We start from the raw sequence: 22,225 nt of genomic DNA on the forward strand, positions 1-22,225 counted from the left end.
CATGATATTAGCTATGCATTTGTCATAAATAGCTCTTATTTTTGTGAGATATGTTCCATCAATACCTAGTTTATTGAGAGTTTTTAGTATGAGGGGTGTTGAATTTTATTGAAGGCCTTTTCTGCATCTATTGAGATAATCATGTGGTTTTTGTCATTGGTTCTGTTTATGTGATGGATTATGTTTATTGATTTGCATATGTTGAACCAGCCTTTCATGCCAGGCATGAAGCCAACTTGATCGTGGTGGATAAGTTTTTGATGTGCTGCTGGATTCTCTTGCCAGTATTTTATTCAGGATTTTCGCATCGATGTTCATCAGTGATATTGGCCTGAAATTTTCTTTTTCTATTGGGTCTCCGCCAGGTTTTGGAATCAGAGTGATGCTGGCCTCATAAAATGATTTAGGGAGGAGTCTTTCTTTTTCTATTGTTCAGAATAGTTTCAGAAGGAATGGTACCAGCTCCTCTTTGTACCTCTGGTAGAACTCGGCTGTGAAGACATCTGGTCCTGGGCTTTTTTTGGTTGGTAGGCTAGTAATTACTGAGTCAATTTCAGAACTTGTTATTGGTCTATTCAGGGATTTGACTTCTTCCTGCTTTAGTCTTGGGAGGGTGTATGTGTCCAGGACTTTATCCATTTCTTCTAGATTTTCTAGTTTATTTGTGTAGAGGTGTTTACAGTATTCTCTAATAATAGTTTGTATTTCTGTGGGATCAGTGGCGATATCCCCTTTATCGTTTTTTAATGTGTCTATTTGATCTTTCTCTCTTTTCTTCCTTGTTAGTCTGGCTACCGGTCTATCTATTTTGTTAATCTTTTCAAAAAACCCACTCCTAGATTCATTGATTTTTTTTTGAAGGTTTTTTTGTGTTTCTCTCCCATTCGGTTCTGCTGTGATCTTAGTTATTTCTTGTTTTATACTAGGTTTTTAATGTGTTTTCCATTGCTTCTTTTGATTGTGATGTTAGGGTGTCTATTTTAGATCTTTCCCACTTTCTAATGTGGACATTTAATGCTGTAAATTTCCCTCTAAACACTGTTTTAACTGTATCCCAGTAATTCTGATATGTTGTGTCTTTGTTCTCATTGGTTTCAAAGAACTTATTTATTTCTGCCTTAATTTTGCTATTTACCCAGTAGTCATTCATAAGCAGGTTGTTCAGTTTCCATGTAGTTGTGCAGTTTTGAGTGAGCTTCTTAATTCTGAGTTCTAATTTGATTACACTGTGGTGTGAGAGATTGTTTGTTATGATTTTCATTCTTTTGCATTTGCTGAGGAGTGTTTTACTTCCAATTATGTGGTTGATTTTAGAATAAGTGCTATGTGGTGCTGAGAAGAATGTATATTCTGTTGATTTGGGGTGGAGAGTTCTGTAGGTATCTATTAGGTCCACTTGGACCAGAGCTGAGTTCAAGTCTGAATATCCTTGTTAATTTCCTTTCTTGTTGATCTGTCTAATATTGATAGTGGGTTGTTAAAGTTTCCCACTATTATTGTGTGGGAGTCTAAGTCTCCTTGTAGGTCTCTAGGAACTCGTTTTATGAATCCTGGTGCTCCTGTATTTGGCATATATATATATTTAGGATACTTAGCTCTTCTTGTTGCATTGATCCCTTTACTACTATGTAATGCCCTTCTTTGTCCTTTTTTATCCTTGTTGGTTTAAAGTCTGTTTTATTAGAGACTAGGATTGCAACTCCTGCTTTTTTTTTCTTTCTTTCCATTTGCTTGGTAAATATTCCTCCATCCCTTTATTTTGAGCCTATGTGTGACCTTGCAAGTGAGATGTGTCTCCTGAATACAGCACACCTGTGGGTATTGACTCTTTATCCAATTTGCCAGTGTATGTCTTTTAATTGGGGCATTTAGCTCATTTATATTTACCGTTAATATTGTTATGTGTGAATTTGGTCCTGTCATCATGATGTTAGCTGGTTATTCTGCACATTAGTTGAAGCAGTTTCTTCCTAGTTTCATTGGTTTATATATTTTGGTGTGTTTTTGCAGAGGCTGGTACTGGTTTTTCCTTTCCATGTTTAGTGCTTCCTTTAGGAGCTCTTGGAAGGCAGGTCTGATGGTGACTAAATCTGTCAGCATCTGCTTGTCTGTAAAGGATTTTATTTCTCATTCACTTATGAAGCTTAGTTTGGCTGGTTATGAAATTCCATATGTACATCATGGAAACGAGTGCATGTGATACACACACACACACACGCACACACATTGCATACTTTCATTTTTGTGTCCATTTCTTTTCTGATTTTATCAGCAGCCAACTAAAGAAAATAGAAAAAAAAATTGGTAATTCGATCTTTCATGTTCTGCATCTTCCAGCTTCACAACTTATAGTTTTCTATTTTTATTGTTATTGTGATCAGAATGAAAATGTATACAATAGAATCAGAATCAGGTCAGAATCAACAAAAATACTATAATGTTTGTACAGGCTTTCGATGCAGTTTGTCTCTGCAAAGGGTGTGTGTGTTTCTATGCACATGTGCATGTACACAAGTGTGTAAATAAGTGTTTTATTCATGATGGAGAAAGGCTGGTCAAAATGATTCTGAATGAGATAGCACCACTACAGCAGATAATCAGGTCTCTATCAATAAAACAAGTCATTAAACATGTTTCTAAGCATCTACTCAGTATCTGGCACAATGTTAAGTAGTGTAAATATAATCATTAGCAAAATTCAGCTTCTACCCTCAATGGTATATGTGTAGAACAAATTGGTAAAGCTGGAGTACATTTCAGGACCAAAAACAGTTTCTGTGTAGTTCCCACTTCATCAAGACCATGTTGTATACCTCTCATACACTTAAGCCATAGGGAAGCAATTATTCCATCCATCCTTTTACAGGGTAGTGGTGGGGAAGAAGAGCTGACTGTCATGCTTGAATTCACATAATTTCATAATTAAATAATTTCATGTTACATAATCTCGATAAACCTAAAATCCAATATATGATAAAGATAGTGTTTCAAATCAGTGGATAAGTGATAAACAGTTCATAAAATGGTGTTCAGATAATTGGCTATATGTATTTTATAGTTGCACAAAGGTATAATATGTCATTAATAAATATTAATTCCATAGTGGATGTCAAATACACTTTTCCAAAATATAAAGAAAAAATACCATAGACAAATATCACTTGCAACATTACGGTTAAAATTAAATATCCAAACATAGCCCTAACCAATAACAGAAAATTTAAAAAAAAATTTATGGATTGGAATTTGTTAAAATATAAAACTTTTCTTTTTCAGAGGATACAATGAATATGTGTAAAAAGCAAATATCAAATCAGCAACAAGTGCTTGCAGTTCACTTGACATATTTAAAATATGAGTAGTTCCAACAAATCATAAATAAATGATTAGTAGTCCAATAAAAAAAAGACAAAGTACATTGACAGGAAACTGTATGAAACTCATGAACACTAAATGTCTTAGATTCTCTATTGTTAAACAAAATGCAAAAACAATAGAGAACATTATGAATATGGAGTTAATATTTAACAAAATTATTTTATCCATGTTATAAGTAAATATTTACATCCAAAAACCCTTGTTTTCTCTGAAAGTTGTCACTTATGAGTCTATTTTGAAAATGTTTAAAGAATAGTAATTAATTAACTTTAATAAATAGGTACTCCTATTGAGGGAAAACAGACATTTCCATAATTTTTCTTCTGTTTCTAATCTAGTAGATGGTAGGAAAATAATGACAATTGCATATTCATACCTGGAGAATATGCATTCCATTTCTTTTAAACTTTTGCATTCTCAAAACTATATTGATACCTCAAAGCATACCCTTTGCTGTTGAAAACAGCCTTTCAAGTATAAAGACACACACATCACTTTCCTTAAATCTTATATAAGGCAAGGGCCTAGATTCCTATCAGAAAATGTATTTCAAGAATGCTTTTTTAGTAGTTCCTGTGGCCTTATCTTATAGAGGAAGGTTTTTTTTTAAACATACACACAGTATTTGATGCACATTTTTATTGGAAAGAGCTTTTATTTCCTTAAATGTTTTGTTGTCTAAGTGTGAAAAGTATCCTGCAGTGGAATTTAGTGGCACAGATGCTTATTGTGATAGATGAGATGAACTTGCTTCCCTAAGCATGCATGGTCATGAAATGCATCTGGCTTCTGTACGTAAAAGTCAGTTATGTTCCCAAATGTGTCTCTGCATTTACACAGACGTTTAGGGGCAGACACCCTACTGTTCCCTCAAAAGGCGGCTCTGCTTAATTATGAAGTTCAAGTTAGACCAGAAGTTGGAAAATACTAAATTCCACATTGCAGACAGAGCCTGAGCAGGTGATGTCACCACTGCATTCTAAGGTGGCAAGTCCTCAGAGAAGTCACTTATCACCTTACCATGGAGAAAAATAACCGTGTCCAGAACACAAGAGGATGCTTTTAGGTAGCGTACAATCAAGTGTGCAAACCTGTGCAATACATACCAGATGAAATCCAGTTCAGAGGCTCAGGAAAACAAACAAATGAGGATATGCTTTAAAAAATAGGACAATATAAACAGTCGTGAGAGTAAAACTATTGCTAAGCACATAGGAAACATAAACCAGGCTTTCAGGAAGGAGTTTGGCACATGTGTGCACTGGTAGGAGGTGTAATGTGCAGAAATCCGGCCTTTTGTGGCATAGCAACTAAAGTTCCTTTTCTATTGTCCAGACAACCTTAAATATTCCTTTATGCAGTACTATTTTAAAAAGGCCATCTACTGTGCACAATGTGTTAGCATCAAGGACATGAAATTTATCTGGAATATACCAAAACTTTAATCAATAGACTAGGACCAAAGCTTTTAAAAACAGGTTTTCGTAGATAAATCATTATAAGTTATTATTTCCTCGCCATAGGTAAGGCATGATACATAACTTTACTTTTTCTCAGTCACTTAGTGTGTAGGTAGAATAATGACCCTTAGCAGGATGACCTTTTGAATGTGTTGTTAGGCAGCATGGAAGCATTATGGTTAGAGGTGGAATTAAGATTGCTAATCACCTCACCTTAAACTGGAGCGATTATCCTGAATTATCTAGGTGGGCCCACTGTAGTCACAAAGAACCTTCAGACAGGAAGGCGGAGAGACCAGAGTGAGCAGAAGAGCTTGGGGAAACTGGAGCCGAGGCTGAAGTGATGTGCTGTGTCCAAGATGTGCAGAGGCCAAGAGCTCAGGGATACATGTGACCCCTCAAACCTGGTGAATTCTCTCCTGGAATCTCTAGACAAAATATACACTTGATGATACCTTGATTTTAGCACACTAAGACCCATTTTGGACTTCTGACCCCCAGAAGTATAAAGAAAAAAAATGTGTTGTTTTAAGCCTCTGAGTTTATGTTAATTTACTGTAACAGCAGTAAGAAACTAACACAGTAAGACGGCTTTTATTTTTATGTGATGTATAGAATTAAATTGGATATGCTAGGAAATATTGGAAATTTATTGATTTATTTTTTTGTCTGAGCTGGAGTCTGGCTCTGTCGCCCAGGCTGGAGTGCAGTGGCGCGATCTCGGCTCACTGCAAGCTCCTCCTCCCGGGTTCCCGCCATTCTCCTGCCTCAGCCTCCCGAGTAGCTGGGACTACAGGCGCCGCCACCACGCCGGCTAATTTTCTGTATTTTTAGTAGAGACGGGGTTTCACCGTGGTCTCGATCTCCTGACCTCGTGATCCGCCCGCCTCGGCCTCCCAAAGTGCTGGGATTACAAGTGTGAGCCACCGCGCCCGGCCAGGAATTTATTTTCTTAATATAGTTCTTCATATTAGAATAATGAGAACCATCGAGTAATGAAGTGTTCTATTTTGTGAAGGATGATTATATAAACAGTACGAAGGTTAAAAACCGGGCGGGACCGGCTGGGCACAATGGCTCGTTCATGTAATCCCAGCACTTTGGGAGGCCGGGGCAGGTGGATCTCTTGAGCCCAGGAGTCTCAGATCAGCCTGGGCAACATGTGAAACCCCATCTCCACAAAAATACAAAAACCAGGCAGACGTGGTGGCGGCGCCTGTGGTCCCAGCCACTCAGGAGGCTGCGGTGGAAGGATCGGAGCCCGGCAGGTGCAGGCTGCGGTGGACCGTGATTATGCCACTGCGCTCCAGTCTGGGTGACAGAGTGAGACCTTGTCTCCATTAAATAAATAGATAAATAAATATATATATAAGTAAAAGAGGAGGGTGTCTTTTGAAGGCTATTAAAGTCGTCTAAGTGTCCTCTGATTATATGAGGCTGGAATGGTGCATGGAATGTTGTGTTGAATAACCTGATACAGTCTCTGAAACTATAGAAGCATTAGTAATTTTAGCCTGAGAGTGCTATAATCTGGGATAATTTGGTCCAATACTTCCAGAGAGGGTTGAAGTTTTGAGATAGCTGGAGTTATTTCAGTTGAAGACCTGAATATGAGGCAACTGGATACTCAATTACAATTCAATTTCTACTCTTTATATAAGGTAGAAATGGGTAACATGTGGGACACTGTGTTAAAAGTAATGCAGCCATAGTGTAGTGGTAGAAGCAGATGAAAAGTACTATAATAGTCGTATAGATGAGGTACTGGAAAGAAGCAGAGTTGAAAAATTGGAGATAAATGTCAGTTTTCCAGAGCCATGGGATGAAAACCAAACAGGATTACAACAGATTCAATTCACTCAAGATGTCTAACTTGGTAATAGGTCAGAAAACTCAATTTGTCGTATTTTCTTAAAAGTACACAAAAATGTTCCTTTTGATAAAACACGTGTAGTGCACCTTCGGATTTGATTTTTCTTTATGTTCTGTAAACTGCTCACAGTAAAACAGAAAAAAAGTCTGACAAATATGATGGTCCTTAAATATTGTAGGAGTATGATGCTTCTCCAAAGAATAGAGGTTTTCCTAGGAAGGCCCTAAGCAAGGAATCAAGTTTCCTTTTGCAAGAAATAAAATTCTCAAAAGTTCCCTGCACCTTGGAAAGGCTCTGGTTGAAATTAATAGCACAACGTTATTTATTTAAATTTTAACTTTTAAGTTCAGGGGTACAAGTGTAGGTTTGTTACAGAGGTAAGCTTATGCCATGGGATTGGTTGTACAGTTTATTTCATCACCCAGATATTAAGCCTAATATCCATTAGTTGTTTTTCCTGATCCTCATAGCAAATATTACCCCCATAAAGTTTTATGGTTACTTTTTTCTTATCTTCTGATTAATGCCATTAGATTCACCAATTGAAATTATTTTTCAGTAGTTTAATTCCCTCTAGAAGGTTTAAAAAATGTTTCCGAATTTCCTAAGTCTTCTTTCTTTGTTAGTCTTCTAAAAAGCTATATTCAATAGAATTCATGTGCTTAGGTACAGTTTCACTAAAAGCGTATCTTCAACATTTGATCTGTTTAAAAGTTCTTAAGGTGTTAAGGAACATTAGGTATCAGAGTTTATGGCATTTGATTAATCTGAATAAATCTTGGCATCAAATTGAATTCAGCAAAAGTAACAGTGATAAATCAGAGAGCAATATTTGAAATGTCTCCAGGAAACATTTTAAAACAATTTTTAAGTTCACTAATTTGAGTCATTACACTTGGCCCTAATATGGTAGATTTTAAGTGAAGCTCAGTCGAACCTGGCAGATATCATATACAAACTTTTAATAGTCCTAACAATTCCTGTACCTCATTTGGATAAAGATTATTTCCAGAGCATCAGTGCTTTGACCAGAAAGGCATTTATTATTCTGTAACACTTTTCTTGAGAAATTAGCATGATTCATCATTTGAGTACGCTCTCTCAGATAAGATTCTAATATTTGGGTGTGAATAAAACTTCAGGGCATTGAAAACAGCTGGAAGATAGACAATAGGGTGATCATCCTCTCTTGTCATTCTCTATCAAGGTCCTCTTTAATTATTGGCCTAAACAGCTATAACTTTATGGTGAAAACAAACCGCTCGGATATAGCGTTAAAGGTTGAAATAATGAATTATACATAAATCGATTTAGTTCAGTTATATTCTGTTGAATTGGGAGAACATCGAATTTTTAAATTTCTCTGCATTTCTTGAAGTTAGGAATAAAAGCTGGGGTGGGGTCTCCTGAAATAATGAGGTCTAGAATAATTTCTGTTAAATTTACTTTTTAGTAGGATAAGTCTACTAAAATCAATATGAATGGAACCTTCAATGTACCACTGAAGATAATTAATCTTTGAGAGGTTAAGTAACCATTACAAGGTAATTTACCTAATTAGCAACTAAACCAACCAAATTTTAGATTTCTTAACTTTAAGACTATTGCTCACATAGTCACGTAAAGTATATCTTCCACATAGTCACAGGCAATCACAAGCTAACACGAGCAGTTAGCACAAAATAGATGTTCCACATAGAATGCAGAACAAAAAAAGACACTTTAAAAATCCTTTTCCCTTTTCCAAATTCATATTTAAAAAGTTTCTTGTGGAATTTCCCAAATGCCAGCATGGCCACATATAATACAGATTGATACTCAGACCTCTAATGAGAAACAGTTAGAATTATGCTAAACAAGGAACATTCTATATTGATTTCACAAATTCTCCTCTTTCCACTTATAGTTTCTCATAAAATGTAACATGTTTGTCTCGTGTGGAGTCTGTATAGAAAAAGTGTGATAACTGAAGATATAGACACACAGGTGTATGTATGTCTGTGTGTTCCTGTGTATTATAGCCTTTCTTTAATGGTTTTCTCTTTATATATATATATATATATATATACTTTAAGTTCTAGGACACATGTGCACAACGTGCAGGTTTGTTACATATGTATACATGTGCCATGTTGGTGTGCTGCACCCAGTAACTCATCATTTACATTAGGTATATCTCCAAATGCTGTCCCTCCCCCTCACCCCACCCCATGACAGGCCCCGGAGTGTGATGTTCCCCTTCCTGGGTCCATGTGTTCTCATTGTTCAATTCACACCTATGAGTGAGAACATGCAGCGTTTGGTTTTTTTTGTCCTTGTGATAGTTTGCTGAGAATTATGGTTTCCAGCTTCATCCATGTGTCTACAAAGGACATGAACTCATCCTTTTTTATGGCTGCATAGTATTCCATGGTGTATATGTGCCACATTTTCTTTTTTTTTTTATTATACTTTAGGTTTTAGGGTACATATGCACAATGTGCAGGTTTGTTACATATGTATCCAGCCACATTTTCTTAATCCAGTCTATCATCGTTGGACGTTTGGGTTGGTTCCAAGTCTTTGCTATTGTGAATAGTGCCACAATAAACATACGTGTGCATGTGTCTTTATAGCAGCATGACTTATAATCCTTTGGGTATATATACATATATATATAAAAAAACTATATATATATATTTTGGGGACGGAGTTTCTCTCTGTCACCCGGCTGGAGTGCAGTGGCGCGATCTCGGCTCACTGCAAGCTCCGCCTCCCGGGTTCACACCATTCTCCTGCCTCAGCCTCCAGAGTAGCTGGGACTACAGGTGCCCGCCACCATGCCCGGCTAATTTTTTGCATTTTTAGTACAGACGGGGTTTCACCGTGTTAGCCAGGATGGTCTCGATCTCCTGACCTCATGATCCACCCTCCTCGGCCTCCCAAAGTGCTGGGATTACAGGCATGAACCACCGCGCCAGGTCTCTATTTAAGTTAGCTCTGTCCAGGGCAAACCAGCATTTCAAAGATACAAACTGTTTTTGCAAAAAACAGGTATACACCTATCCATAGTGCAGACATTATGTCTACTTATTTCTCTCTAAATAGATCTTTCATTTTAACAAGTACTTCACCTTCACAAAATTTAGTTGAGTCAGTGAACTCTTATCCAGATGCTATATCTTGGCCAGATTATCAAGAATTAAGCCTCACAGATAGGCTGTTTCCATTTCCTTTAACAAAGTTTATCAGTCCTGAGTTACTTCTTGATTTCTTGCCAGTGGCATATAATGATGACTCAGCCAAGTCAGTTCCCAGAGTTGGACTCTTTTTTTTCTTATACACAGGAAACTTCTTTTCCAAGAATACTTGTTCCAGTTGCTCACAATCTTCATAGTTGATGATTATAGAATGATCTATGTACTTTCAGTGTACCTTCAAAAATGAGATCTGCAGCTGGATAAGACGTGTGTGTGTGTGTGTGTGTGTGTCTTAGTAGACTTAAACCGTTCATTGAATAAGAAGCCTAGTTGATAGTGTAAGGTGAGAGTTAGAAGAACAGGGAATTATTTGGTTTAAGGAATTGTGAAGAAATGTGCTATGCCATTAAAATTTTTCTCTACTTTTGTGTTAAATCTTAATTTTGTGCAGAATTTACTAAGCTGCAGGAAACTGTCAAAATTGACTCTTGCTAAGTTCCATATTGGTTTGTAATTATCTTAAAACAAAAGTTGGTTGATACTAAAGTGCAGTTTTTCCTCTAGCTTTCATAAATTGAGACAGGTCTTTTTCTCACCCTCCACATACCTATGGCTGGAAGCCGAGGTGGTTGTTCTTGGTTCCCGTTACAACTTCTAGACTGTTAATTTCTCCGCTCCTTGCAAATTAGACTGTTCCTTTGAAACTCAAACCCCTTGGAAATATCGGCCATGCCCCTTTGGTATTACCATCATCAACAGACCTCCCTCCTGGGCACTCTGGTCTTATTTTTTTTTTTTTTTGAGATGGAGTCTTGCTCTGTCACCCATGCTGGAGTGTAATGGTGTGATCTCGGCTCACTGCAACCTCCTCCTCCCGGTTTCAAGTGATTCTCCTGCCTCAGGTTCCTGAGTAACTGGGATTACAGGTGCATACCACCACACCCAGCTAATTTTTGTATTTTTGGTAGAGACGGGGTTTCGCCATGTTGGCCAGGCTGGTCTCGAACTCCTGACCTCAGGTGATATGCCTGCCTCAGCCCCCCAAAGTTCTGGGATTACAGGCATGATCCACTGCACCTGGCCTCTTGCCATTTATTTAAGGCTGTAGATCTTTTGCTCAATATCATCTTCAGGCAAGTTCAGCCATCATTTTAGTGGCTCAGCTTTCACGTGAAAGGACCAGTACAAACCTCGGTTCCCCGTTTTTTGACATCTTTATTTCCATTACTTTTTTTCTTTCCTCCACTTTATTGTCATCAAATCTGAAACATTTTCTATAAGGGTATATACCACCAGGATCTAGATGCAAATATTCTGCCTCCTGGACATCACTCCTTGCCAGCTCGTTGGCCCAGATGTCCTCATTCCTACAACCCTTCATTTTCACTGAAACTCTTCTTAGGACACAGCTGCTGCTGCTCCCTCACGATCCATCCGTACTCTCTTGCTTTCAGTTTCCACGTTTTCCTCCTCAAATGCCATAGTTCATTTTTAGCATTCCCTTGCAACTACCCTGAGCTTCATTTTCCCACAATTTATTTGTTTCTGTTTCTCTTCCCAAATTTTAAATATTGATGTTTCTAAGGGTTCTGTCCTAATTGCTCTTCTTTTCTCTCCACACACATACTCTCTCTAAGCTCTAAACACTACTAAACAGCTCATAATTTCCAGTCTTAGAGTTTGGCCCAGACCTTTATTCTGGGAGTTGATGATTTACATGACAATAGCACTCGAATAATTCAGAGGTAACATGTCCTGGTTTCCCACATGTCAGTAAGTGGCACTGCCAGCCATGCTAGACGCTTATAAGTCATTTTTGGCCCTTCCTCAATATTCTGACAATATCCAATTCAACATTCATTTAAAAAATATTTTGGTTCCAAATACATCTGTAATTTCCTCCACCTCTTTTGATTTCCAATGTCCCCAGCCTAGCCAGAGCCACATATTTTCTTACCTATGCTTATTTTCTTAGGTCATCCTTAGTCAACCTACTTTAATTCTTAATCTCCTACACCCTGTTAGCTACAGAGAAACCAAAGTGATCTCTTAACATGTCTTTCAGTTTCCAACTCTCCCACTTTTCTGGTGTACTTGGACTAACATTTATGTTCCTCATCATTACTAATGAAGACCTGTACTGTTTCACATATCCTTCTCTTTCAGCCACGTCTCACATTAGTCTTTCTCCCTTCTGTACTTCATCCAGATTCCTACTTTTCAGTTTTTCATTTCATCCAATTCACAGGTTTCTTCTACATGCCAAGATCTTGCTCATATATTAGGGTCCATGAACACTGGGGGTTTTTCCTAAAAGACGAATCTTTCTGTAGTGTATGAAAAGCTAACTCTTTTTATTCTCAGGTCTTACCTTAAATATTCTCACTTGAAAGAAGTGGTTAGAATCTGTATAATCCAAATTAATATTTCTTTTTTTCTTTTTCTTTTGAGACAGGGTCTTGCTGTGTCACCCAGGCTGGAGTGCAGTGGCACAATCTTGGCTCACTGAAACCTCTGCCTCCTGGGTTCAAGCAGTTTTCCTTTCTCAGCCTCCTGAGTAGCTGGGACTACAAGCGCACACCACTACACCCGGCTAACTTTTTTATTTTTAGTAGAGATGGGGTTTTGCCATGTTGATCAGACTGGTCTGAAACTCCTGGACTGAAGTGATCCATCCGCCTTGGCCTCCCAAAATGCTGGGATTACAGGCATAAGCCACCACGCCCGGCCCAAATTAATATATCTATATATAAAAATTATATGTATGAATCTTATATAATCTGAATTAAGATTGTATCTAATGTTCGCCCCAAAACCCTTGTTGTATATTCAGTCCCTTGCTTCACTTTGCATGTGAACACATTTTGTAATAATCTCTTCTCTTTGCTCAGTTGGGTTTCTGTGCCTGTCTTCGTCTTCAGAATTGAAACCCTGGGAGTACAGGACTGTGGCTTTCTTATTCACCACTGCAGCTCCGTAACTAAGAGAGCATCTGATACATATGTGTGAAGGGAATTGGTTAAATATAGACCACTATGTCCAGTGGAGTCCACAGCCTATTCACTTCATGTAGTTTCCAAGAAACAAAGGCTTCTCAACATATATTAATGAATGAGATATGGGCCAGGATATCTGGTCTGGCTGGAGATGGCTTAACTTTGAGTTCACTTGAGAGGGTATCAGTGTGAGCAGGGATGCTTTCACTCACTTCAAGAATTGCATGGTGTTTAGGGGGAAGAATCACCCTGCTTCTCTGGAGAGACATGAGGGCTCTGTGGCTCCTGTGGGCTCTCAAACTGTTGGAAGATGACTGCTAAACCTGAGTTTTCAGGTCTCCTAGTTATATTCATTTAAACTTATAGATGATTTGTCACTATTTTAAGTTGTTTTTCACTGAAAATTCAGTCTGAATATAGAGCCTTATTTCATTCAGAACAGAAAGAATGGGTTACGGTGAGATCTGTTTATCTATAATTTTTAAGTAAGTACAATTTTATAAACCAGTTATTCCTAACTTGAGAGGCCTGGAGGATTTATTACAATGTGTATTTCAGGGCCACATCTGCAGAAGTTTTGATACAACATTTCCTTACTAATCCCCCTGACAGCACATTTTAGCAGGCATCCTGTGTTATTGAGAAGCAGAACGTTTATGCACCACACTTTGGGAGAGAGAAGTGCATGTTATGTTACCATTTAAAGATGCCTGGTTCTTGTGGGGCAAATTGGCAAATGATTTATCTGAACTAATGGCAGAGTGGAATTTTAATATTTTAGGGTTTTCAGGAATCTTAGAGCTGTTTTCATTTGTCTCATACATAGAGCCTGAACCTTGAAGACATTAATGAATTTGTCACAGAAATTAAATTGGGCCAAAATTTACATTTCCAACCCATGTCTGTGCTCTTCATTCTAAAGCACAATGGCCTAGAGTCATATTTTAACCTCTAACTTTTATCTTATTAAAAAATAAAATAAAATAAATAATTGTAAATACATGCATGTATTATACCTATATATACAATTTATATACATTACAATATTAATTTGAACTACACATGACATCACTAGTAAAGGCCAGTTACAGTTTAGACTGAGATAAGCCCTGTGAGAATTTACTAAGATCAAAAAGACTCCTTTTAATAGTGACTCAGTGGCACCTACTCTAAGGACAAAGGCTCCAGTATGTATCCTAATCTAAGTTATTACTGAATGTGAGTCCTGTGATAGCTTCTAATGAAAATTTCCCATTGGAAAAAATCAATGTTAATAACTGGAACTCGAGAGCTGTAATGGGTTCTGCTGTGTTTTTCGGGCTTAGACTGTGTGCTATAATATGCTAAGAAGAGGAGTTGATGACCTGTGAGCTCTGGTCACTTCCTGATCTCATTTGATTCTTTGGTCTTTAGTTTTAAAAGGGTGATCAGAGAGGTTGCTTTATAATGGAGAAGTTGAACAAAAGGACCATCAACCTGCAGGCTCACTGGCACAGCGCAAGTTTCACCGGATAAGCATTTCAGTAAAGAGGACTATTGCCAACAGCAATACTTGCAAGGAAGCTTTGTTCCAGAGAGGATTTTTGTTTTTAAAGAAGCTGCTAGAAAAACTGACACTAGAAGCTAACTAGAGTCACTCTTTCTAGATATCAATGAAATTGTAAGTCTGAAGACATTACTTACCTAGATACAGAAATGGACTTTATTTAAGAACCAACTTTATACATATCTAATATACCTAGGCTTGTTGATCAAGTTGGCTGGCTGGGGAAGAATAAGACCATCTAGAAGATCCACATGATGAGAGAAAGCATTCGGGGAGGGCAGACAGATACTTGATGCTGGCCACAGATAGAACCCAGAGACGCTCTGTGATTGAAGTGGTTCTAATACCTAGAAGCTTCGATTTGCTCTTATAACGTGTTCTAAAGCCATTTAATTCAAGACTACCCTTCCTGGTTGGTACCTGTAGATGTAATGCATCTCCTAAGGTATTACTCTAGGCTCCATCGGACAGAACAACTACATGGAGGTAGGTGGTGGAGCCTCCGGACTCCACGACACATTTCACAGTGCTGTTTACTCCAAAACACTGGCCTAATTGAACTAATGTAGCTATTGGGTAAGACGAGAAGTAATACACGAACATTCTTAAAGTCTGTTCTCTTTTGCCTTGTGACCTTAAACATTTGAAAGACCAAGATGAACACTATTGAATAGAATTGTGTTTCCATCGTCATAACTAACCTGAAAGCCTAAGTTTTACCTCTTTCACTGCACATCCGATCTATTTTATGGGCAGAAGAGCACAATGGGCTCAGCTATCCAGGCTTTAGGAGTTATTTTAATCTTTAAAGAACAATAGACACAAGTAAAAGTACATACATAAAGTAGGTATTTTATATTTAATTTTTATTTTCATATGCATGAAAAGGGTGTTCCAAAAAAAGATTAGAGAAGTCCATGGCATGTCTTTCTGGTTAATGTTACTTTATTTTTTGGTTCATCTACCATACTACTTACAAGTTACTTGATTTTGTTCATGGAAAATTATTTTAAATGAATTGATTTTACTTTTCATCAGCACAGTTGTTGACTAATACCAAAGTTAGTTAGAAGGTTATGATTTTTGTATTTATAGAATGGCAGGGGCAGCATTTAGATAATACATCATAGTAACTTGGCATTTATGAAATATTAGTTTTCCATAAACATGAACTCAGAGAGGAAGGTTACATTTTTTTAAATTATAATAACATTTTGAAAAGCATCTGTCCTTTAAAATGTTACTGAAATATATATTGGAACTGGTGTTTTAGATGCCAGTCCTTCCTGAAGAGTGTTTTGAGATTTTTTTCAAATACTGCCTCAGTTCTATATAAAATAGAAAAAATTCTGCCTTGTAAAATGACTACTGGATGTAGGTAAGAAGAAGTTAAGGAAATATTACATAAAAATAGATTTGCAAAGGTAATTTGCTGGAGGATTATTTACACTTTGATGAGTGGATCTGGATATTTTGATACTAAGTGAAAGTGGTTCCACTGGAATTAGAAGGGAACAGAGATCTGCAAGCAGGAGTGAAAAGAATGTGTGTAAGCCGGGCACGGTGGCTCATGCCTGACCTCAGGTGAGCCGCCCACTTCAGCCTCCCAAAGTGCTGGGATGACACGCTTGTTAAGTGGTACTCTAATTAATCAGTAACTTAAACCTCAAAAGAGATTCATTATGTACACAAAATTAATCTTGTGTAATCAAGTGTATAAGTAAAATTAATTGAAGAAATCAAAAAACGCACGGTGGCTGACACCTGTAATCTCAGTGCTTTCGGAAGTCCAGGTGGGAGGATCCCTTGACTTAAGGAGGCTGAGACCAGTCAAGCAACACGGTGGGACCCATCTCTGTAAAAAAATTAGCCGGGGATGGTGGTGTGTGCCTGTAGTCCGAGCTACTTGAGAGGCCGAGGCAAAAGTATCGCTTGAGCCTAGGACTTGGAGTCTGAAGTGAGCTATGATCACACCACTGACTCCAGCCAGAGCAACAGAGGGAGACAATGAGAACACGTGGACACAGGAAGGGGAACATCACACTCTGGGGACTGTGGTGGGGTGGGGGGAGGGGGCAGGGACAGCATTAGGAGATACACCTAATGCTATATGACGAGTTAATGGGTGCAGCACATCAACATGGCACATGGATACATATGTAACAAACCTGCACATTGTGCACACGTACCCCAAAACTCAAAGTATAATAATAAATAAATAATAAACCACAAAACACTTGTAATTCCACATCCAGATATATAAACCACAGGAATACTTAGATAAACACACGCTCTACACACATATAGTATATATATGATAAAATATATTTGTATGTTCAACTTGGGAAAGGTTGATGATTTTAGAAACAAACTAATAATTCTTTTGCCTTGTGCTCTAATGATTTTCAATATGAAGATGTATTTGGGATCAAATACATGAGGCTCCACATACAAGACATCTTTCTTTCCCCTCTTCTCAGCACCATTTTTTGGCTGATTATTGGACTACAACTGGGAGATCTAGAACTAAATTCCTGCTTAGTGTTTACTTGTTCAGAGCATAGGCTTTGAAATCGTCCTGTTTTGCCTCAGTCTCCACAGTGGTACCTACTAACCTCATGACTAGGGGATCGTGTAGCATTTCTCTAAGCCTTGTTTTCTTAGCTGTGAAGTGGTAAATTTTGGAAGTGCTTTGTTCATAGGATTTCTGTGAAAACTGAATTGGGTAAAGAATGTAAGGCATTTAGCACAGTAAAATAACCTGGATTACAGTAACTTTTCCAGGAGTGTTTATTAGTACTTAAACTGTCATTGTCATCAAAATTCTGTTTTTACATATGAACTTAGAAATGTCATTGTAACCTTCTCAACTCATTTGGTCATTTAAAATGGAGAGGTTGAGTTAGGTGTTTCTTAAATTTCTCTTTAGCTCTGATACTATGAGTCTGACGTTAAGTAATGCAAAGTTGGTAATTAAATCTTCCCCTTTCGTGATGTAGGAGAAAGGCATAAAAAATTTCTGGGTGACTGGATTCCCTTGCAAGTTTATTAGAATTGTAATTACGTAGCATTTTGAATAAAGCATTCATTCTGGAAATCATTAAGTTTATTTTTCTTAACTCCGTTATTTTGTCAACTGTGGAAAAATTGGGATTTAGGAGTAACCTCTGATTTAAAATTCCACCTACTAACCATTTAAATTGTAGTCTTGTAATTTCCTAACTTTAGTCTTGAAGGTGTTTCTCATTCTTATGCGTTATTATACTGTATTATATATTTATGCAACATAAAATTTATAGTTTTAACTATTGCACATGTTTACATATGAAAGGTGTAATTTTGAACTTATCATTATTAAATTTGCTAGTTTTGCTTCACTATTCATTTTGGACACTTATCCATATTAGTACATGCAACTCAAGTTTATTCTTTTGAGCTACTGTATATCAATCAAATGTATGAATAAATAACCTTGCTTTGGTGGACATTTAAGTATTTTCATGTATCAGTATGAAAAGCAGTTTCAAAATGAACATTCAAATATACATTGTCATATATGTGTATAATATTTGTATATATGAAGGTTCCTGTGGGTCATATATCTGAAATCAAAATTACAAGTGTTTTGTACCTTCTATAATTAATTTTACTCTCAATTTTAAGTAAACAAGATTAGTTTTTGCACATGATGCATCTCTTTATTCAGTTAAAATTACTGACATAATTAGAATACCACTTAAAACTTGAGAATATTTTCAAGGGTATTTATGCAAAACTTACATAAATGTGTTGAAAAGTCCTTTTGTATATATGTAGAGATTACATGGTATGTTAAATTCATCAATTTGCCTAAATATCAAGTTATACTTAAGTAGTGTCCATACACCATGCTTTTGCTTGACTGAACTCCAATATGTATATCGGGAGTACTTTTTAACATTCATAGGTTAAGTGGCCTGTTTTGGAAAATGATATTAAAAATGGAATTCAGATGAATGCTTAAAGATTAAAAATGAATGAGCTTTCGTATTAATCATCAATATGACAACCCTAAAGGGAAGCATGATTTTCAAATGTACCTCCTTGTAGGCAGGATAATTCAGAAATGCACAGTGCATATTAGATATGGGATTTGAGTCGTAGTGTATTTCTCTAAGAATGTAATTTATTGTACTTTCACATCCACCCCACTGAATATGCAGAGTTTAAGATGCAATGGCCAGAAGACACGAGCGTGTCACTAGAAGGATGTGGACGTGGGCTCCGGGGCTGTTGATGATGACGGTGGTGTTTTGGGGTCATCTGGGGAATGGACAAAGCCAAGGTAAGTGCAAGGATTTTCTAATTCTTTGCGAGTTGGATGCGAATTTCACTTTGTGATGAAATTATGTTTAGTGTTTGGTTTGATGTTTAAGCAATTTGTTACAATCTTCCGTCAGGTTTTTGTTACAGGGTATTGTAATATCTCTGCAGTTAAATTGAAATAGAATTAAGTGTGAGTAAATGCATCAAAATTGAAGCCATGTTTCTGAAATTGGCTTTTCTCTGTTGTAATTGATGATATGTATATATATGTGAGGTATTATGAGGCCATATATATGCGTGTGTCTCTGTTGCATTTGGTGACATGTATATATATGTGAGGTATTACGAGGCCATATAAATTCGAGTGTGTGGGTTTTGGGTGGGTGGGTGTGCCTGTGAGTTTGTGTATGTGGTATTTTACAGGAACACGTAGCATATAAAGTTGTTGTGATTTTGAAGAAAAGTTTTTGGACGTTTGTCTGTTTAGGGTTTTTATGTTTTTGGATGTTTGTCTCTTTAGGGTTTTTATGTTTAACATTTTAAAATTTCAAGAACCTATTCTTAAAGGATGTGATGTTCTTTAGAAATTAAATGAAAAATGTGACGTTTCTCGTTCTTCTGCCAAGGGTATTTAGGGGAAATTAATGAGAGAGTGGAGCTGCAAGGTTGTGGCATCCTGAAATGTCAGTTGGAGAGTAGAAAAGGGCCATAGATTTTGGAATAAGGCTTTCAATACTGATTTCATCAATAGCTGTATGGAGTGGTTTGTGCCAAATCTAGTATCTGTGAATGTATTTTGTGATAAGTATTGTATTATTTTTGGAGGTGTGTTGCCTGCTCATATACAAATTGCAATTCTGTACTTTATGTGATAAAACATCCTGACACCCCTGAAATTTTCTTTTCCTTTCGGGGCAAGTATATTCAGCATTGATTTTCTGCATTTTCAAGGCTTGAAATGAAATCTGTGAGCAGGAAGTTTACAGAGTTATTTCAAGGGATAGATATATTTCTCCAGATAAAATTGAAAGTGTGCAGTGTTATTATATAATTGTGATGAAGTTGAGCTTTGCTAGTTTGGAGTATCTAATAAAGTTTAACACTTTTTAAAAGATCCTTCAAAAAGATCAGTTTTCTTGCCATATGTAATATTGTTCAATGAAGATTTGAAATGAAATAGATATTTTTTCAAAACCACAAATGCATCTGTGCCTTTGTATATGAACAGTTGTATATACATGTAAGCAGATAATACATTTTGTTAATTAAGATCAGCTTTGATTTTAATTTTTCTTTCCTGTCATTCAGAATTTGTATTTGCATCTAATAGAATTCTCATTTTTCTTTTGTGATAAAACTAATGTAAAATATATTCAATACACATAGTAGTTTTTTTCACCAAAGGTCTAAAACAAGAATATGTAGACAGTAGCTACGTTGGATTTCTTTGGCTATAAGAGTTGTCTATTTCTCTGGTGATGTGTAGAATTACTAAAATGCAGCATGACAACTGTTTCTCTGTAATAGTGATCCAACATGACATGTAGTATTACACAGGGTTGCTAATACCTTCCTCTGACCATCATTTCCAGTAATTGTGGCTTGTTTTAGATGAGGAATAGGTTATTAGATATTTAAAATATTTGAGAAAAATAGGTATCTTCTCTCTTATTTACCCAAACCCTTTTATTTACTCAATATTGATGGCTCAAGTATTCTATCTTTCACTAGGGACCATCATTTATTAAAAAATGGCCTGAAATCAATTCCAAGTCTAGCTGTAGTGAAGCTTCTAGTGGGAAATGCAAGTTAAGTAATTTGTTTTCTTTCTAAAAGGATAAATTAAAATAGACAATGATTCAAAGAACAAAACAACTTAATAGAAAACATAATGGAATGCTTTGATACTATGATTCAGGGAATTTTGCTTCCTTAGTGGTAGCTAGATTGAGTGAAGGAGATTGCTTAGGTATAATGAGCAAATCTTATAATTGCAAGTATAACCCAAGCTGCATATCATCATTTAGCTCAATAAGCCTCATTAAATATTAAATATTACCTTTTAACTTTTATGCAATTAAGCAGAATTTAAAAATAAAAGTTTTAAAAATTAAAGTTTTTATTACTAAGTATCTTTTAAAATACAAATCTCACAGCTCCTTATTGTCAAGAAAAGAACACATGAAAATTTATAAATAAGGTTTTCTCTCTATTAAATTTACAGTCTTGCATTAAATATTGGTTATTGGGACCCACCATGTCCATGATTATGATTAAGTATCAATGAAAGATGACTCTTGCAGCAAATATGCATGCAAATGTTTTAAGATTATTTTCACATTATTTCACATAATTTCTTAAGCATAATAGGATAAGTAAATTATACTTTCTACACAAGCTCTTCATATTTATGAATAGACCATGTTCTAAATTTTTCAATCATTGGGGAATCCCAATGTCATATTTATGAATGGACCATGTTCTAAATGTTTCAGTCATTGGGGAATCCCAATGTCATATTTATGAATGGACCATGTTCTAAAAGTTTCAGTCATTGGGGAATCCCAGTGTCGTATTTATGAATGGACCATGTTCTAAATGTTTCAGTCATTGGGGAATCCCAGTGTCGTATTTATGAGTGGACCATGTTCTAAATGTTTCAGTCATTGGGGAATCCCAGTGTCGTATTTATGAATGGACCATGTTCAAAATGTTTCAGTCATTGGGGAATCCCAGTGTCGTATTTATGAATCGACCATGTTCTAAATGTTTCAGTCATTGAGGAATCTTCCTAGAGAAACCGTGTGAGAAATTGTAGCTAAGCTCAAAAACGGAAGACAAAAATCGATTTAACGAGGAATGTAGATTAATGTCATAGTATTATCGCGACTGTGTGCAACCACTACTTATAAACAATGATATAAGAAATGCAATCTGAAATCTGAATTCTAAATAGGAATGTAGTGCCATTATCCCTCTGGGACCCTTAGGGTCAAAATAAGATAAAAGTGATGAATGGTGGGTTGGAAGTCAGTCAGTGATCCTTGTCAAATTTTTGTATCTGTCAAGAAAAGCATCTGCTTGAGGACATCCATTTTCCTACTTCTGAGTTACAGAATAATAGGTACTTATCCTGAATGTGACATTCCCTGACGTGGACTCTGTCTTTGCTGCTTAGGTGGTGTGTGCATGAGAAAGTGCTTAACATCTGAAAACGGAGACAATCCTTAGAGAAAGATATATATGAATTTTAAAAGGAAATATACCTACGATGGAAATAAAACAAATAGCATAAATATCTAGCTGTATTTGGTCTTTTTGGTAACTATTACAATATATACATTTTCAAACAACTAAGTTCAGACTGACTTTGGGAGAATCTAGATAAAACTGAACTGACATATAATAAGCATTGGTGTAATTAATAGCACAGCGGGCAGAACCATGGGGGTATTTCCTGAGGAAGAGGGACTATAGAGAGGCAAAAG

This window comes from Symphalangus syndactylus, chromosome 24, assembly GCF_028878055.3.
Source record: "Symphalangus syndactylus isolate Jambi chromosome 24, NHGRI_mSymSyn1-v2.1_pri, whole genome shotgun sequence".
NCBI classification, from domain to species: Eukaryota; Metazoa; Chordata; class Mammalia; order Primates; family Hylobatidae; genus Symphalangus; species Symphalangus syndactylus.